This window comes from Micropterus salmoides, unplaced genomic scaffold (assembly GCF_014851395.1).
Source record: "Micropterus salmoides isolate LMB-PRFRI ecotype aquatic unplaced genomic scaffold, ASM1485139v1 Ms_hic_scaffold_6, whole genome shotgun sequence".
NCBI lineage: Eukaryota > Metazoa > Chordata > Actinopteri > Centrarchiformes > Centrarchidae > Micropterus > Micropterus salmoides.
The window spans coordinates 20,320,104-20,337,453 of record NW_024044348.1 but is presented as its reverse complement, the minus strand read 5'-3'; the positions used below and the strand labels follow the sequence as shown (position 1 = coordinate 20,337,453).

The window sequence follows — 17,350 nt, the reverse complement described above, 5'->3', positions numbered from 1 at the left end:
GCCCTGACAAAGGGGCTCTATTGTGTGTCCCTCCAAGAGCGAACCATTACTTCCCTTGCACACATACTCGCTGTCTGTGTTATGCAGGGGGAAAAAAAGCCCAGCCTGTGAAGACGCTTTGTTCCAAGGAGGCAGGGATAATGAAGCCAGCGGCCGGGAAATTGCGCAAAAGGCAGTCACAGATCTGAAGCAAATCATTAGAGAACATATTTAGCTGAGCAATTAGGGACAATTAAGCTTTCTGCTCGCTGCACTCCAAATATGTTAATGACTACAGTACAGTGGACAAGCGAACATGCAAAGGCAAGAGGAAAGGCCATTTAGGTTAAAAGGGTTGGGGGTGGGGAATTTAGTTTTTGCGTTTTGTGTGTGAGGAGTTGTTTTGCTGTTTGCAAATAAATGTTTTTAGCAGATGTTGTGTTTATAATTTTCTTTTTTCCTTTTAAACTTTGATGCTCTAGATGCCCATGTTTGTGCCAGGGTGAGTGTCATTACCCATACGCGCACACACACACACACACACACACACACACACACACACACACAGAAGTGACTCCCCTGCAGCGTTTCATCAAATTACAATGACCCTCTTACTTACTTTTTTTTATTAACTTAGTTTTTAGTGTTTTTATAGTCTTTTGTCTAAATGTCTTGTTTCCCTTGTAATTTTGGGGTCTACTGTACCAAAAACAAACAAAAAAAAAACCCAACAAACAAAAAATTGTTTGGTTTTACTAATTATAAGCCTTTGTCAGGAAAATGCATTCTGCTCTTTTATAAAGAGCTGCAGACGGATAACCACAAACAAGACTGGTGACCCATTATCATTTAGATCTTAGTCTTATTTTCTATCCAACACTGCCTTCATAAGTTGATAAAGATGCATTTTTTATAAGTGCATCTTTACTTACCTCAATAATAATCATACCTCTCCATCTGTAATCATTAATTCTAAAATTGCTAACTCCACACTTCTCACTTCTAGTACTTCATGCCCCAAATGCCTTGTTACAACAGCATCAGCTGCGCCAATCCACCTCATAGCCCCACTCCTCCACTAGGGCTGAACCATTCCCTCCCAGTGTAATATTTAATTTCCTCTTCGCTAGCTCTTCTGTGGCACTGGGCTCTTTTTTGTGGTTGAGGCATAGTTGCTAAAGTGGTGGAACGTTCCCTGGCTTGTTAAAACAAAGTTGCCCCTGGATTTCTGGGTCACCTAGACAGTAATTCCCTCGCCTGCTGCTGTTCTGTGATCCTGCAAGTGGTTCTCTGCTGTCGCTAGGTGCTGGGCTTTTAGCCTGCCTGGGACTTTTCCCAAAACATGTGAAGCCTTTTTATCCAGAAAGGTCACAACTATCATGAAACACATGACACAATCACACAGAGAGGTGGTAGGAAATGGTAGCATGATGTAATTCTTACATAAAAAAATCCTTCCATTTTAAACAATGATGTCCTTGAATCAGGATCTTTACGTGTTGTCAACTGATACCTTTCTACAACAGCATTGGAATGAAATTACTGTAGGCTGGTTCATGAAAGATCTGGTGTGTTTAAAACTTGACAGTTTGCATATTAATGCTCCTTATGAGGACAGCAAACTGACTGTAGGGATTTGATGCCACATATCTCCTGTGGGCTGGATGTCCAAGGAGAGCAAGGGCAGCAGAAATTAACCTTCGTTCCAATTAGACTGTGGATACAAAGACTTGCATTGTTTTAATTCTTACTCGTACTGAAAAAGTGCTGCTTAAGCATGTTGCTCTGTGGCCCCGCCTCCATTTGTCTTCTTTAACCCTTTATCTGTGGGGAAACAAAGGGGGCCTCAGGGGGACCCCAGCATCACACAACTGGCCTGTGTGCAGAAATCACGGATTAAAGCTTAAACACTGACTTGAACCAGTACACTCTCTGAACCAGTGCTAGCCTCCAGGGTTAAGGCTAGCAGGTCATTACCAGGTGGCAGGTAGACCCAAAAAATGGAAAAGAGAGTCATGAATGTGACGAGAAATGTTAAAACCTCTGTTAAGCATTAATTTGTGAGGACAGTTGGTTTGACAGCATGGGGACAAAATATATTTTAGGTTTACTGGTTACAGAGAAAAGGTAAAAACTAGTGTCATGTTGATGTCAAATGTAGGGGTTAATGGTGACTGCTGTCAACATAAAGCATTGGGGTGTATGTGCATGAGAGAGACCAATATGGAGAAAATGGTGAGGAACAGATGCAAAAGAAGTGGGGGAAACAAGTTTGGGAAGCTTGCGTGTGAGCGCTTGTGCGACACTTTAGCGTATGATGACCCTATTTCATATGAATGATGTTCACCAGGGCATATAACTCAATGACACATTGAGGTTTCTCATTTCTTAACATTTAATCGACTAAAGATATTTTTTGAGCATAGTACAGAATGAGATCATGCCTTTTAAAAAGGGCAAAGTTAAATTTCACTGAAGGGCCCTTCTGCAAGAAATATTTGCTTTGTTGGGTGTGTGCGGGAGAGAAATGCAGGAGAGAACATTTTATAAGGGTAAAATATTAGTATTTGTCAGTGGTGGTGTACTAGTGTGTTTATATGTATGTGTACGGAGGAGGCAGAGATGGAGAACAAACGTGGCTGACAGTGTGGATTAGCTCCTGCTGTAAATCTGCTTCAGTCACAGATGGCAGGCCCTTGATCGCTGGGCTGTGACGGCTTGGCTCTCATCGCAGGAGGAAATCCCTGTCTGTGAGTCTATGAGGCTGGGAAGGAGAAGGCTGGGGCCGCCTGGGCAGCCACCAGTCATTGTCTCCCGTCTGTGTAGACATAGAGGCCTGGGTATTCAACGGCGAAGCCTGGTTTGGGGAGGGGTTATCTTACTTTGCCTCTGCAGTTGTTTCATCCACCACACCGTGAGAGCTTGTAAGTGGAACTTAAGCCTCCAGTTAAGATCAGCGTTACTTTTAATGACCAGTTTGAGAAACTGGGCAGGCAATCTGTGTGCATTATTAAATGGAAATGAGATGAAAGGATGCATACAAATTGCTGCATAATGCTGGTATCCAATATGAGATCCATTGCTTTTTTAGCTAAAAGGGGTGCGCTTTCAGGGTCACACACCTAATAGTAAGGCCTGTCCTGACAACAGAGGCATTTCTCTGCCCTCCCCACATGCCTCCCTCCCCCTTTCTGCTTCATGCATAATTCTTAAGATGCTCTGAAAAAGCTGGAAAATTGTCTGTGACATGGAAAAATGCACTAATAAAGCAAATCGAGAAAAGTCATTCATATTTTAGGGTTTGCAACACCTTGCGGCTCACATTGAGATTCAACAATGGCAGACAAAATCCACTCTGTCAAAATGATGCAACACATAACAGGTGACATACATAACAGACACAACAGTACTTGGTGAAAATACACAAAAACAGAAACAAAATGACTATACTTAATATCTAATATGCATTCAGCTGAATCATGCCTTCATCTTTTTGTTTTCATCCTTTGCTTCTAACCGTTTTCTTGCAATATATTAATAGGGCTTTACTATCCCCTGTTATCATACTTTAGCTATCTACATGTCCAGTGGCTAAGTTAAAGCTGTTAAAGCCAGGTAAAATCAGAGGTGAGCCAGGCCACGCTCTGATGGCATGCAAGGGCCCTAGTCTGAGCTTTTGCTCCCCACAGGCAAGAGCAAAACAGACGGTAGCCATTTCTGGAATGTCCTCCTTTATTCATGCTTGTTAAAATGCAAAGTAAACCTTTCCAGAAACAGGATATTGTAGCCCCTAACCACTAGACCCTTTCTACATGCCACATTATGGCCAATCTGAAAGTAAGTTGTATAGACAGACACTGTTGCAATGCGCTTTTAATAAAGGCTGTTATTGCCCTGGTGATGCAGAGTGGATATGAGAATGAGGACTGTGCAGGCCTGGATGAGTAGGGCCCCAGAGGGCCCACAGCTCAGTCAGGCCTCCGTCAGTCGCCTGCCTTCTAATCCCTGTCCAAAGGGCATAGAGGCAGCATAGGAAATTGTTTGCTGTCCGCAGAACGTGCCAGGAAATTCATAAATGCATTACTTTTCATTTTGAAAATATTACAAAAGACTAGACATTTATTAAAAAAGCCAAAATGACGGCTTTATAGATTTTCCAGTTGTGTATCAGCATTCATATGACTTTGCTGCTCTAACTAACACAAGCAAGTCTTTTCTTTACCTGTGCCCCCTTCTTTATGGACAGGCTTGGTATGAATTCCTCTGCTAGCTCAAACAGTAATAGCAAATTGACCAGAAAGCCACCACTCTATTCTGGGATAGGCTGTGAATAAAAATGTCTTGTGACCAGATGTTTACTACCTCTCCCGACTGAACCCTCGTTCTGTAAATACTGGCTAGCTTTGCCCCCAGGCTGGGAGGTGGGTAAAGTCTAGGTCCTGGTGTGCCAGCCTGTCCAATAGATCTGGCTTAGAGGAGAACAGAGGCAGCAAAAATGTCAAAGATGAGTGTCTGTATACAGAAAGAAAGAGACAATAACAAAAGTGATAAATTCAATGAGGACATGTTGAGTCATGCTAAAACAACAGAAGGAATAGCCTCTCAAGATCAGGACATAAACCTTTTTAATGCTGTATTTGGGGAGTTTTGCTCATGCTGTGTGCCCTGTATGTTGTATGCACTGTGTGTGATTTCACTGTGAGTTGTGTCATATGGGTGTAAGTATGCACCAGAATTCATTTTGCAAACTCACATACCCATAAATGAGCACGCACATAGGTGTCCGCACTGAGAATCAGGCCGTGCGTGGGTGCGAGAGGCTCTCCCTGTCATCAAGCCCATTTTCAGAGGAGACAGGCAGCACATTATAATATTGGTTTTCCTCTCTCTTGTCATTACCAGACACTCTCCTTGAAAGCTGATCCAAAAGATAGACAGTCCATCAGGAGACAGTCATCTCATTTGTACTTACGAAACGTGTTAATGAGTTCTATTTTCAGGCCTAGAGGCTTTGCTGCTGGATATTGGAGCAGAGGTGGCGATCGTTTGGTGTGAGGTGCTGGATCACAGGCTCAAGAGGAGGGAGGAGGGAGGGCAAGGCAGTAATGCAGAAGTCCTGCTGCCCCTCATGTCCCTCATGCGGAGTGACCACAGCTCCACAGGGCCTGTCAGTCAGAGCTGAGGGTGGGAAGTCTGTGGTTACAGACAGACAGACAGTGGAGGAGAGAATAGATTAGGTGACAAAGACATTATGGTTGTGATGGGTTTAATTATAGCAGCAGTCATGTCACTGCTGTACAGGTACACGAGATGGAGGAGAAACAAGTCAATTTAAGATGGAGAGGCCTGAGATAGTTTCTACTCTTGAATAAGTGATTTTATATGAAACGTGTTTGATAGAACGAAGGACTAATGTGTATAGTTTGGTTTCTGTGCCCAAAAGATTTTTTCTGCAGTCAGAAGTACTTGTTCAATGCATAAGAGTCTGACTTTCTTGTTAGAGAATATGATGCAGGGGTTTTTCAACAATTACTTGGACAAATACTTTACTACAGTTAATGTAACTAACATGACTCCACTGACTCTTTTAATGTGCTTACAATTAGAGACAGTAGGGTCTGTCCCTCATTATCAAACCCACTTTGGACTTTGTCAACATTTACTACAATGTACGTGTTGCCAAAGTTTGGATTTTCTTAAGTGGTAATATGTACTATTATCATTATTATGTTTTCATAAGTTTTCTGAATGCTCCTTTCGTGAACTTTCCCCTAAGGCGCACATTATCATCTTACATCCAGCATGGTCTCATCTATGATATTGATTGTAGTGCAAGTGTATGCCAGGTAGTCTTGGAACTTGAACCAATAAATTGTTAAACACTTAGATTGCTTCATTTGTTACTATGTTTTGGTATTGGGTGAAGAGTGCTTCTCGCTGTCAGAATTAGGCAGCTCAATTTGACCATAGGCAGCATCAGAGATGAAGCAGGGGTAAAGTTTGGGAACTATCGAGTCGAGGCTAGGAAAGTTTTATTTAGCCATTTTTAATAAGGCTGTTTGTGCCCCCCAGAGAGAGCTGGTGGATCAAAGGGCATGATCTGTGCTATGGATGAGTTCACCCTGGGTCCAGCAGAGATGATCGGCCTCGCTGACAGCAAAACAAAAAACCAGAGAGTGAAGGATGCCCTATCCAGCAGCATGCTGCCCTCACACTCCGAAGGCTCCATTAGAATAAAGGCAGATGAAACAAAGACTGGCTGAAAGCACAGATGTTGTGATTCATTATCCACTCTCCACTAGATAGGCACGAGTAGTGAACGGAGTGCGCGTAAGTGTAGGTGTGTGTGTGGGGAAGTACACACACGTATGTTGCCTATTGTGCGAATGCATGTTGTGTTTTTCTCATTTGAAGAAAACATCCATACATACATATGCAGGATACACACAAAACACACACGCGTCCATGTTTTGAGTGCTTTAGCAAAAAGAGTCCCCTCCAGTGCCTCTACCACATCAACTAAAAGCAGCCAGGCAGATGGCAGCAATGAGAGAAGTGCAGAAATAATTCAATAGTGAACCTTTCTAACCTTTACCTGTGGGCGTGAGCACCAGTCATTGATTCACGCTGTGCTTGACAGTACACTACACGCCACCTGAGGACAGTGAGAGGAGGGTGGATGAAGAGAAATGGATGAGTTTGGTGGAAAAACACCATAATATGAGTGGGAGGGAGGCCCTACTGTATGTTGGTGAGGGTACTGTGTGACATTAGAGGGAACAGATGGATACTGGGAATTGTTCTGAATTTGTCAAGTTTCCACTAATATTGTCCCCCTTGACCCTAAGTTGCTGGGTATCGGCAACAGACAGAAATTCTCACTCCACTTCGATTGTGATATCCCCAGCGTAGGTCACAGTAGGCTGCCATTGATTTCTAAGCACCTTTATGTTTGGGGCCTGGATCCACCTTCTTCCAGAGAGTCATCCGTAAACTTGACACACAGTAAGACAGTGGTTATCTGCATAAGTGTTGTGAAGAACACTGTGGTTGATGAGCAGAGCACAAATAACAGCGTCTCTTGGTGTGTGGTGGCTACTGACTGACCAGCAGTGATCCTGTGAGGGCACTATTTGTTAAACAAAAGAAGGTCTCTATTTTGAGGGAGTCCCGTCCACAGTCCGACTCCATTTAACCAGATGTGATCAGCTGCCTGGTAACGTCCCAGACAAAATAGTATTTGTTTTGTGACAATCTTGGACATTCTTACTGTTTGACTCATTCAGATTTATGGTGTCCATCCTGGTCCAATTGATGGCTTATCTCTCACAGTCTGTCTTTGTCTGGCTGGAAATGATGCTCTGGCGCTGCTGTTTTATAAGTTGGCTGTGGATATGTTCTTCCCACTGTCCATTTGGAGAAAAGGAGCTTGGATGAGCATAGTGACGGACGATATTTAAGTAAGGGAAAATAAATGAGGACCCTGGCGTTTACATTGTAAATGAGTTTTAGTCCAACAATAGGACTTTTAACAGTTACCAAAAACATTTTTGTTGTTGAATCTGAGGTTTGGAACAATAATCAATCCCTTTCAAATACCAACGTGGAATTTTTATGTACTAGGAATATTGTTTAATTACTTAATCCCCGTTGAACTGTCTGTTTGACAAGACATGCGTCCTCTGAATCACACATGGATAATAAAGAAATAAAGGTTTGCACGTGTGACAGACTACACAGCACTTATTTTACTAACACTGAAAACAAGTACAGGAAAAAGAGCAGTTTACTTGTAGTAAGGTCAAAAGTTTCTTTTTGTTTACATAATAAGCAAAGAGTAGCTGTTCAAGTGAAAATCCTGTGTCTATTTGCACATTGTCTTCATAATGGTTACTGCATATTTAATCATTTTTATGACGATTTCTAAACCCTTGTTGCAATTTACAAGGATTTTATGGCTTTAACTGTTATACTTTTTTGCATGTTCATGTGTAGATCTCTTAATTATTATTTTCTACAAAAATGCAAACATAATGTGTATATAGCAATAAAGCAAATATGTTGGAAACGCCAGAAAAACCCACCCTGGCCAATTTGAAGCATTAAGATGAATACTCCACTGTTTAGAAAGCAAGCAAAGGTCAATTTTCATGGTGCTTGCTCAGTGAGCATACAGGAGAGCATATCGAGTCAATTCAGCTGCGCTGCACAGTCGAGAGGGGAGGACATGCAATTTCTGGTCCTTTTTTTTTGCATTAGGCAGCTATGTTAGACCAAGTGCTGCTATAAAAAGATTTTCCAGTTTCCACTCAGGAGGCAGATGGTTTTGTTTTTTAAGATATAATAATGTAATGATATGTATGCACTTGACTAGACATTTGTAAAGGAGTATATTGATGTTTGTTCAGAAATACTATAATAGGTGTATAATCTGAATTTGTGAGATAGGGCAACAACAGTTTCCAAAGAACATAAGCTTCACTATGGAGTTAGTTGCTTATAGTTGTTGATGAATCATTAATCCTAAATGCAGCAACGAAAATCATTACCCATGTATGCAAGGAGAGATGTGTGAAATGTTAAGCAGTTACATATTAATTTTATGCGTATACATATTTAAATGTATACAATAATTACATGTTATTTGTTGTAATCAAAGTATGAATTTAACTGCAAGTAGTATTCATGTCATAAATGTCTTAAAGGAGACTTATTATACTGCTTTTCCAGCCCTATATTGTTGTTCTGTGACTCCTGTATGTCAGCTTTGCACGATTCAAAGTTCAAAAAAATTATTTTCTGTCTTATACTGGCTCCTCATGTAGACTTTCATTTCAGTCTCTGTCTGAAACAAGCTGTAGATGCTCCTGTCTCTTTAATCCCCCCCCCCCAAAGCCCACTGTCACTGTTATTGGCCAAGACCTGAAGCATGTTACCAGGCTGTTGCTGAGTGGTACAGACAGGCTAAGCATAGCTGTGCAGAGCAAATAACCATATATGGAATATCGGCTCCGTCTAGCTCCATGTCATAGAACGGAGCCATTGGGAGAAAAAGCTGTTCAAAACAGAGCGTTCAGAACAGCAGGAAATCTGAGGTTTTTGCTCACAGGGATATCTTTTAAATACTTTAACCTCATTATTTGAAGCTTTGGCCATGTTTAACATGAACATCCAACATTGTAGATAAGTCATAAAATATGGAAAAGCATAATAGGTACACTTATATATTTCTTATTTAGCCTTGCTAGCATTTTTCAACACTTTGTCACAAAATATAACTATTAAAACATAAGCACGCTATGCCAAGAGCTCATTATTTTTGGTATGTATTTCTTTACAACCACATTAATGTTAATTTGAAATGTGGATAAAAAAATCAAATCTGCAGTACAAATACTGTACTGTAGTTTAACTGTTAATTGTTTTTAAATGACTTTGAGGGACTCTGACACATAATCATCAGCTCATTTGTGTTTTTACCCCATTTGTCTCATTGTCTATTACCAGAAGAAAAGTCTGTGCTGTGATTGTCTCAAAAGGACCTTGTTTACTGTAATCTGCAGTGAACAGTGTCTTCTTGCTGCAGAAAACACATCAATGTTTGGTTGCATGGGCACATAAAATCTGTCTGTTCCTTTAAGAAAAAAAAAAGCCAGTTATTTTTCAGTGAAAATCTGTAAAAACCTGAAAATGATTAACTGTAGCAATGCCTGTTGACTGGGGTTTCTCTGGAAATGAGTTCCTCTCATGTAGATGCTGAATATTTCAAGCACTTGGGAAAGCTGAGATGGGGCATATATTTCTGTGTGAGATGTAGAATGGAGAACACAGTGGAAGTGTTTGAATCCATGTCACAAGTCGTTGTCAGTCTAACAGACAGGCCAGCACTCTGATGCTTACTCGATTTAAGGTGGCACAGGGACCAGTATGGCAGCCAGAATTAGGAAAAATGGGCTCTGTTTTTGTCATGTTAAACTGGGGGAAAGAATCTAATTGGGGGGGAGAGCGAATGGCAGTACCTTCTTTGTTTAAGGCCCCTCTGCAGTCACTTTGCAGGACCCATTGTGCATTGACCACAATAGCATTAGTTTGTGCTCTTGTTCTGGGCACTTCTTTTCTCTGGATCTCTGCAGTCAGGTCCTGTCCGTTCCACTCTGTCTCCACGCTTCACTTCCACGCTCCACCAGTGCTCAGGAAGGGACTCAGAAACATGCCCCCCATCATGATTACCTCAACCTTGCTCTCTTCCTGTCCTGTATTATCCCACAATCACCATCCTCAGTCCTTCCTGTCCTGCTATGTTACCCACACTATTAAAAAGATAAAGATAGAGAAGGAAAGGCATTCTTTTTATGCTTTGTTTGTAGTCCACTTTTTTGCCCCGAGAAGAGAATCTTTATATTCATATATTCTTGTTATCAGTTTTTAAAAATCCAGTCATTTAATGGGAAATTATTAAAATTGATTGCTCCGTGAGTTCACGATCTTGTCACAAGGTCTTGTAAACGTGCAATGAATGACTTGTAGTAATGAAAATAAACTTATTTTCAAGCTATCATAAAATGATAATTGAAGAATTATATTTTAGGTTATTTTTCTTGTCTTGTGTAACTATCAGCCAATACAAAACAGCTGCAAATCGGACTGACTCTGATTTTTGAATAGACCTTGACCATAGTGTAATATTGGAGTACCCATTTGAGTATACCCCAGTACTTACAATGACTCCTCAACTGAGAGTTGTTATTTTATCTAAAGATAAGGAGCATCTTTAAATTAGTGCCATACTACAAAGAAGAGCACTTACCTTTCATGATGTCTTCTCAGAGGAAGCTGGAGCAATTCTTATGTTGCTTGGTGACCAAGCAGGCTAATGCACAAGAGCTAAGATGTAGAAAGTGGACACAAATAAATGTGTATATATATATATATATATATATATATATATTTCTAAATTCATGTGTCTTGAAGAATATGCTATGATCAACAGCAGGTAGCATGTGAATAAATGAGGCCTCTCTGTAGTAGAACCTAGCTTTCAGTCTTTCACTACCTCCAGCAAATCCATTTGCAAATTGTATAACAACTAACAACAGTATATTTAGTGCACTGTTAATGGCCCTGTGCCTTGTGAAGGTGTAATCATGCGTGATGAAAAATGGGCCCAAGTTACTAACCTAGGAGCAATCTTGTGTGCATTAAAGTGTCCTTTTTTTGTTACAAAGGTCATTCATAACTTGGTCGCGTTGTTGATGTACAGTGAGAGATATTGATTGATTAATGCATTAAGTGCTCACAATCCATTAGGTTCTGTGAAAGGGATTGGAGAGAAGACTTGCTCTTTCTCTCACTGTGTGTATGTCCCTGTTGTTCAAAGGGCATCGTTTTTTGCTGGCAAAGTTTAACGGACAAAAGGCAGAATATCTGCCAAGTAATGCATTCAAAAGATCATTGGTTCTCATAAGTGTCAGTTCAATTACTCTGAAAAGCTTGACAAGGGATTGCTCTTACATTAGCCCTCTGCTCACCCAAAAAGAATGTTGTTCATATTCTTCACCTACTGTAAAACAAGCATACTTCAGCATGTGAAAGTATGAAAAGATTTACTGTCTTCTGTGTTAAAACAAAGAAATGTTTATTTTGAACATGCAGTAGCTTCACCAAAATGGTGCCATCTGCCACTTCTCATCACTATCACAGTGACTATCATTCATTTGAGGAGCTGTAGACCATAAGTCAAATTCAGTGATGTCAATGAGTATTATTTTCAACCATGCCACTGTTTTGAGCTCATTTTGTCAATCCATTGACTAAATCAAAGAAATATCTATAGTAAAATATACTTTTTGTACCTTCTCAGGATGGTTTCCAGAACCAATGAGAGCAAGGGCCATGGGATTACTGCTTTACTACTTGGTGAAAAGGAACAGGAGACCTTTATCACCTGGGCCCTAAGCAGGGAGGCCTGTGAAAGGGCCCTGAGAGTCAGTCATTACCTTAGAAACATGGGCTGCATTAGAGATTCATAACAGTGTGCCATCTCTGCACCTTTCATCTCCACCAGGGCCAGCTCCATTAGGATCTTTTATCTTTGTGCTGATGGCTGCTCTTGATAATGGGGCTGCCGAGAAATCCCAAAAAGTAAAGACTCAACTCTGACACTATTGGCCCTCCCTTTCTTCAAGTAGAGTAGAACATCAGAGTACAGTAGGAAATATACACACTGTTACTTGCAGTCTTAAAAACAGATTTGCTAGATTTCTAGTTTTTTTTACACATTTTCCTCAAAGGTAATCCATTACTGAAGTTTAGTTAATGGTTTGTGGTTTCACCACACCACAGCTGTTGCTGTCCCTCTCATGTCCCACCACCTTTGACGCTGTACTCTGATCATGGTGTTGACACACACTGCCGCCAAATATGCAGCCAAATATGCAAGAAAAAATAAATATCTTTATATTTTACATTTCATTTTTATATGCATGCTATCAGTCAGTTTGTCTCTGCTACCCACATGACTGGTAAAGTTGTGTAAGGTTAAGGTTTAGTAAAATATTGGCATTCTTCCTGCTGATGCCCCCATGAAAATGCATTAACGATATCCCATGCAAAGCCTCATTGGAAACTTTGCTTTTGGGCAGACAAACACAACTGCATAATGGTATAGTAATTCATGCAAGCCAATGTTTTTCAAATGTTACAGTAATTATGAAAAATATTCTTACTTTTCCCCTACATAGCCGCAGCAGAGCAAATCTCATTTCCAAGGCAAAGCGGAGAAGGAACACACTGAATAATCATTGTGTTTAATGCTCTGGTCATAATCCCAGGTTTTATGATGGTTTTCTAATGATTTTCTAATGATGTTAAATATTAGTAGAGAGTACAGCCATAATTTGAACACAGCGGTCGTTTTTTCAATGCTCTATCAGCACACCCGATTGCAACTACATTGAATATTGCACTGGGAATGAGATTTAAGAGCCATCCCTTTTGGTGTTTTATTTTGCCGTCTCCCTATCTGCCATAAATCCTCATTGCTGTGCTCTTGAAGCCTCCGCCCTTGCCTGCCTTCCCCAGGTGGGAATACAATTAGGTGCAGGGGCCATTTCATTCAGTGCCACTGTCTGTCCACCGCAGTCATTCGTAAAAAAAAAAAACGCTGTAGCTGTCCCAGTGGAGAAAACAGTGGACTCCTGGGAAATATAAAAAACAAGGAAAGAAGAGGGAGAGAAACAGAGAAAAAAATAGTGGAGTGGTGAGCACAAAGACAGGAAAAAATCTCCAGAATTGCTGTCAGAGGAGATACAAGCTTGGCCTTTGATGAGTGACAATATTGAGCAAAATATGTATTGGAGACAAAGGCTTTGTCTCCTTCCTGTGCCTTTTCAATGAATTACACCTCTCCACCCCCTACCCCCAGCTTTTTAATTAAATGGCTGCAGCTCCATCTCTCTATCCGTAGCTCCCCATTACAGAGGCTAGATAAGGGATTGCTATCTGTAGCATGTTAAGAAAGGCTGCTGGGCAGCCAAGCCTCATGAAATTTGTCACAAGATCTCATTTTCCTCATTGCCAGACGTGATGCTTATAATTGATGTGGAGGCAGCAGTAATTTATTGGCCGTCCACAATTATCATCCCCTTCTAGCAGGGGGATGTGACTGCAATTTATAAGTGTGTGTGTGTTGTTGGTGTGTCTGGGGTTGGGGGTGTGACATTGTATCGTATAAATTAACGCAAAAACATGTTTCTCCTTATCGCATGGTAAGTGTGTGTGTGTGTGTGCCACTTAAGAATGCAAATTAATGACAGGCTCCATATCATAAACAATATGGGGCCTGTAATGCAGCTATGTTCAGTTGCGGTGTCGAGACTGTCAGTGCGCCAGCTGGACTTTCACACACAGCCGGGGGGTGGAAGGGCAACCAAAAGCCTGGGAGGTGAGGTGGGAGGGTGAGGTTGGGGGGTCAGAGAGGGTGGGCCAGAGGGGCTGAGGGGGCTGGTGCCGCAACCCTTTGTCCACAGCTACTCCTTATGTCTTTTGGATTTGTTTTCACATAGTAAAAACAATGACAATGGGGTATATTGTTAATAATGTGGCCGTCTGAATACTGAGAATGTCAAACTGAATGGAGTCGGTCATTCTTCAAGTGTATTTTAATTTTAAAAAATGACTTCCCATTCTTAACTTATAATATTTTCCAAAATGAAATGCACACTGTGTTCCGGGGCCATTTGCCACAATGATACTAGTGACAAAAGTAAACTGAAGTTACAGAAAGTTACACAGGGGGAAGCTTTATACTATATGGTTAATGTGAGCTCAACCTGGTTAGGACAATGTGCTACAGTCAGTTGCCCACACATTAGTAAGTAAAATACACAAAATGATTTTCAAGGCCTTAAAACTGCCTGGTATTTGCTAGACAAATAGGTATTTACAATTGTAACATTCAGATTTGCCAGTGTAGCTTCACACACACACACACACACACACACACACACACACACACACACGTGGGAAGTCCCATGTTCGGTGCCATGTTCTTGCGGTGTTTTGCACTCATAAATACTCTGCTCTGTAGAGGAATAGCAGGTTTAGTGGTGCACAGATTTTCCTGTTGCACAGCGGTGAGCTCCATGGTCAGAGTGGATTGCTGTCATGCCATGGTGGGGGAGAGAATAAGGAAGATGAGGACTGTCACCAGCAGCCACTCTGAGCATACTCCCTTTGTCTGGGGAAATAGAACCTGTTTGTTTTGTCTACCTGCACGCCTGTTGTGTGCAGTTTCCAAATTAGACTTTCAAATCAAGAAGCCAGTGGGAGACCAAGACTCTAGTTTTCTCCTTCCCTTTAATAATCATCCCTGTTTACTCTTCAGGGAGTCATCTTTATATATATTTTTTTCTTAAATGCGCTCTCTAAGCAGGGAGAGTGTCTTTAATGAAGCAAGCAGGCAGAGCACCATTCCAACATGTGAACTGCACAGGAGAGAATTGAGAGATGGAAGCAATAGAGGAACACCGGAGGAGGGTGAGTGGGGGCTGCTGCTGCTGCTGCTGCTGCACCCTTCATGCTATTATCTTTATGGCATAGCAAAACATGCTTCAGGCAATCAGCATGAAATTGTTAATTGCTCAGCCCACTTGTGCGTTGCTCAGGGGACAGGGGCCTTCAGGAGGTCCCGCATGGAATGTGCAAGGGGTGTCCGACTAACTGCCTGCACGCCTGGTCTCTAACACGACACATAACACCATCCGACAAACATGTTGTCTCCTCTCACTCTCAGTGACCTTCACAGAATTGCAGTGGCAATCACCAGAGGCCTGTTCCACATAGTGTATTTAGGAATTAATTGTAGCTACAATAAAATATGTACTTAAACAAGGTAGGACAAGAATTTAGGCTTTAATATGTGAACAAGGATTCAGGTGTGCTGTCTTTGTATGACTGCTTAAGTCAGGTTATTGTTGGTACTGTTTTCTCTGAAATGTAATGTAGTGGGATACCTTTTGGTCAGGGAATTATAGATGTAATAAAGATTGCGTCAGATAGGACTCAAAACCCTATGCATTTTTCTGTGATAGACTCCTGGGTATGTTCATCACAGAGGGCAATGTTGGCTCCAACATGATTCCACACAAACGCACCTCCCACCCCGTTCCATGTTCCATGTACTTCTCTCGCCTCCTTTAAAAGGTGGCTCCAGGTGGCTCAGAGGAGGATATGTAAGACATCTTTTCAAAACGAACACCATCCCTCCCGTTACATGCTCAGTCAGAACATAATGCCCCTCCTTCTTGGCTATCAGTTTTGTTCCTGTTGGAAGAGAGGGAGAAAGAGCAAGGTTACACGGGGCGTCATATTAATGGGGCCTGTCATGCGCGTTGATCGTCTTAGGCGTGGAGGAGGATGAGCGCTCAAAAGGTGTTGTCTTCAAATAGGATTTCTGCAAGTGAGACATCCTCGTTGGGTGATATCCTCCTCAGAGCAGCCACTTTCTTATAGAATGATCTGTTATTAAGCAAATGAAGTGCTGCGGGCCCAATGGTAAATCCCTCCACTTTGTCATGGTGTGCTCTCAGTTATCACACCCTGCTCCCTCATTCTTTCCTGATGTTCTACCCATTTCACCACGTTATACCACTGCACACCAGCCCTGAATTTGAAGTCAGTTGCCCTTTTTGGAGAATTCGTGACGCAGGGAGGATTCCACATTGTAATCAATGACTCCCTAAAAGGCACATTGATCTTACATAAAACAGGAAGTTTGAAACCAAGCAGGCATTTTCTCCTGAGTAGAATAAAGTTAAAGGCACAACTTGTGATGCCAATGTAAAGGAAAGGGTTGACCCACTACTGCACATCAAATACTGCATATCAAATCTCTAAATTGGATTCTGCTATCACTTTAAGATCGTCTTCTAATATAATAACAAGTCTGTAATGTTTTACGATGTACTTGAGGAGCAATTCGTTACATGTGTATATTGATAGAATGCACATTTCTTTGCTTAAAAAAACAACTAAACTTTTGAAAGAAAAGGGCTTAAGTACAGTTAGAATATCATATTACAGTTGTTACAGCATGTGTGTCAGAACGGTGAAACTTTCTTTCTCCCAGTAGTGTGTGGCTTCTATGTTGCACCTCCCGTGTGTAATTTCAGGCCCTGTAATCCCTTGGACTACTCTTACTAGTGGCCAATCAGAGTATTGTTTTGCCACGGCACCCTAACGTCACCTCAATCAGTCTAGTGTGCAATGACCTTAAATTAAGGAACAATTAGGAAATCTCTTAATAAACTTTGGTTTGGCATGGGTCTTTTGTCCCAGCCCTACATGATAGAGGAGTAAGAAGGGGTGATTGGAAGGGGGTGGGGTGGACAGGGGGAATGGCAACTGCTGGACAGGAATTGATTGCATTAATTGATATGCCAATATGTAAGCTTGTTACATCCACCATTGCTTAGGATGATGGCTAACAGGTCCTGCTGATCAATGGAACCAATAAAGGCTTCATCCATTAATGAGCAATGTGGTAATTAATGTTATCCCTAAACCAATTACCTCAGGCAGTGCATCTACAGGAAAGCGAATAGTCCAACCAGGTTATCTCTTTTATACTCTTAGCAATTTTCTCATGCTGCCTCTTTACTGCTCTGTGAGTTACCATGGCTATAAGGCAGCACTCTAGCCCAGTCTATTCACAGTCACCATAGAGAAAAATATATTGTGAATTGATTGCACATGTTATCAAACAAATTGAAAATACATATTCATATTAGACATTTAAAATTATACTAAAGTGACACAACATCGTTTGTTGGCTCTGCCTTGAAGCTGTAGGGTCAGTAAGTCGGCACAGCTT

At 41.4% G+C, this 17,350-nt stretch overlaps 1 protein-coding gene across 1 annotated transcript in view; it reads left to right on the top strand.

Annotated features, from left to right (window-relative positions):
* zfhx3 (zinc finger homeobox 3) overlaps positions 1-17,350 on the top strand; it is a 113,810-nt gene that overhangs the window by 54,241 nt on the left and 42,219 nt on the right.